Genomic DNA, 3,268 nt, shown 5'->3' with positions numbered 1-3,268 from the left:
ATCTCTTGTTTTCTCTCTAGATCTAGCTTTCTTGTGGCTGTGACTTCTATTAATGAACATAATCTGGCCTAATGATTTTTAATTAACCCCAGCAAAATCACATGTTTATTGGCACCTGATTTCTTCTCCTAGGCAACCTCACAATGGCATTCCACTCAGAATGATAATGATGTATGAATGAATGTGCTTAAGCTTGGGAACTAACTCATCAAAATGCTGAAAGGAGACACCTGATCCCTGCTGCACAAATTATGGTTTGGGAAGGACAACTGACCTTGGATAAATGAAATATTCTAGAGCTATGGATGAAAATGTCTGATGGTCTGTTAAGATTAGAGTGTAACCAAGTTGTAGAAACTATTTTGAATAAAATTATGGTGGGGCCAAACTCAGGACATGGTTCTAGGGTTGGAGTTCCAGGAAGACATTTCTACCAGCACAGTTCCAGGGGAGGGAAGGTTCTAAAAGATGTCTGTGGAACAAGTGTCCTCTGAATTCCCACCCACTCTTTAAAACTAAATATGAAAGGTTATGGAACTAGAGAGATGGCTGAGCAGTTATGAGCACTGACTGATCTGGCAGATGATCAGAATTTGATTCCCAGCCCCCACTTAGTAACTAACAATGGTTGGTAACAAAGGGTTCTTCTGACCTCTGCCAGCATTGCATGACATAGGTGCACTTACATACATGCAGGCAATACCCTCATACACATAAGAAAATAAAAATAAATTTAAAAAAGGTTATTTGATCAAGTGATTATAATGTTGGCATAGTTAACTGAGCTTTTGAAATCTTTTTCCATTGCATCTATTTATCTATCAATTGTTTGATTGATTAATTTAATGATTTGTGGGTTGGTTGGGAGTGCCATAGCATGCATGTTGAACTCAAAAGACAACTTCCTGACTTTGATTCACTCCTTCTACTATGTGGTGCTAGACTGATCCCAGATCATCAGCCTTAGCTGCAATTGACTTTACCCATTGAGCAATCTTGCCAGTTGACTCTCTGAAATCATTAGCAGTCCTAGTCAACATGCTGATTTCCTTTAAACATTTATGTCTGGCTTTTTCCACAAATGCCTGTATTGGAATAGTGCTTCATATGAGTGACATTGTATAACCATAACTCATGCATTAGTTATAGTTGTCTTGCCACCATCATAAAGAGCACCCAAGAGCACTGGGGAGGATGGATTTGACTCCATAGGTCTTTAAAAGAATACAAATACTAAGAAAACACGATGATGAAGAATACTGGGGGAAGTAAGTTGTGGGTACAGTTGTGGTGCATGTCTGAATATGATGGAAATACATTATGTGAAATTCTTGAATAAATACAAAATTTTAAAAATTGTATTAATTTTTTGGAAATTTCATAGAGTATATTTGATCATATTTAGGCCACCTTCCCCATCTGTACCACACTTACAGATCCCTGCAAGATTTCATGTACTCTATCACAAATGCTAAGGTCTACCCAGCCAAGTTTATTCTTTCATGGTGTGTCTATCCACTGGAGTCTGGTTAACCTATCTAAGATCACACCCTTAAAGAATACCAACAGTTATCAGCTGCTTCTTATCTAAGCTCAAGCCAATAAAAATAAGAATTCAGTGATGAATACAACATACTTCTAAAAGTATCCACAGACCCTTATTAAAAGGGTACTTCAGGCCCTGGAGCGGCAGCATAGCTGAGCATCACGGCCCGTCTGGTAGTGGCCAGTTAAAGCTTCTTGTGGACCAGGGGCCTCCTGGAGATCATCCAGACGCCGGGGAACCAGCAGCGCGGGGTGCGTGTCTACGATGGCGAGGAGAAGATAAAATTTGATGCTGGAACTCTTCTCCTTAGTACACACTGATTGACTTGGAGATGAGAGAAATCATGAGTGCCGCATGGCCATTTCTCTGTCCCAGACTGCGTTTATTGAGGAACAGGAGGCTGGAATTAGGAAGAGTGCCAAAATAGCGGTTCACCTGCACCTGGCTCCTTGTAACAAGGAACCTGGTCCCTTCCAGAGCAGTAAGAATTCCTATATCAGACTCTCCTTCAAAGAACATGGCCAGACTGAATTTTACAGGTGTTTATCTGAAGAGATGACATAAGATGGGAGAATATGCCAGGAAGAGTAAGAACTGTAGGAATCTTAGGTATTGAAAGGAAACTCAAAGGAAAAAGAAAGAAAACTGAGAAAAACATTTCGGAGGCCTTTGAAGACCTTAGCAAGCTCATGATCAAGGCTAAGAAAATGGTGGAGCTATGAAAATCATTTGCTAATAAAATTAAAGAGAGGCAAGGAGACATCATAGAAGATGAGACCATCAGGTTTAAGTCCTACTTGCTGAGCATGGGAATAGACAGGGGCACTTACCAGGGAAACATATGGCTCAGGCACACAGTATCACATGCAGCTTGTCAAGCAGTTGGCTGGAATATTGAAGGCACCTTTAGAGGAATGGGGGGGAATAATGTCACTCACAGAGGTGTACTGTTTAGTTAAACTGAGCTCAAGAAATGGAACTGCTCTCACCAGATTTAGTGCATGCCTGCAAGATGCTGGAAGAGCTGAAATTGCCTCGCAGGCTCTCAGTTTTTGACAGTGGTGTCATGATAATTGAGCTTCAATACCATAAAGAAGAAGAAATGTTGGCCTCAGTCCTAGAGATGATTTTAGAAAAGGGATCCTTAACATCAGAAGAATTTGCTAAACTTGTGGGAATGTCTGTCCTACTGGCCAAAGAAGGGGTGCTTCTTGCAGAGAAGATGGGCCATCTTTGCCGAGATGACTCAGTGGAAGGCTTGCGGTTTTATCCAAATTTATTTATAACACAGAGCTAAGAATTTTGTTTTGAAGTACATTTTGTCCATACACTTGCACTGTGTCAAGGTTATATGACATTGAGCTAAGAGATAAACCCCAAATAAACTGAGAATTCATTAGAACCTCACAGTATGATATAAAACTCTTAATCATTTCCTAAAATTATGGTTTCAGAAAGTTAGTTAAGGTATATGTAGGAAAATACAGAAAAATGGCTGCAAATGTGCATTTAAAGTCATGCCACAGTTGTGCAGAACTCTTAGAATTAAACTTGAAACACTGTGGATTTTCATATGATCCCTGAACATAGGTCCTTGGGGGAAAACAAGTGAAGTTGCATGTTTGGATATAATAGATAATCATTTTGCTGTGACTAAAATTCACAGACTTGTAAATGTTTGTCTTTGTGTCTGATGTGCCCATCTTTGGGTTTTCATAAATG

General features: G+C 39.8%; 1 pseudogene; it reads left to right on the top strand.

Moving 5' to 3' along the window:
• Window positions 1-1,885: 1,885 nt before the first annotated feature.
• On the top strand, window positions 1,886-2,843 carry LOC103731146 (annotated as a pseudogene).
• Window positions 2,844-3,268: the final 425 nt, after the last annotated feature.

Source organism: Nannospalax galili, unplaced genomic scaffold (assembly GCF_000622305.1).
Source record: "Nannospalax galili isolate Female #2095 unplaced genomic scaffold, S.galili_v1.0 scaffold314, whole genome shotgun sequence".
Classification (NCBI taxonomy): domain Eukaryota; kingdom Metazoa; phylum Chordata; class Mammalia; order Rodentia; family Spalacidae; genus Nannospalax; species Nannospalax galili.
The sequence above is the reverse complement of the archived record's forward strand: the minus strand, read 5'-3'. Positions and strand labels throughout refer to the sequence as shown.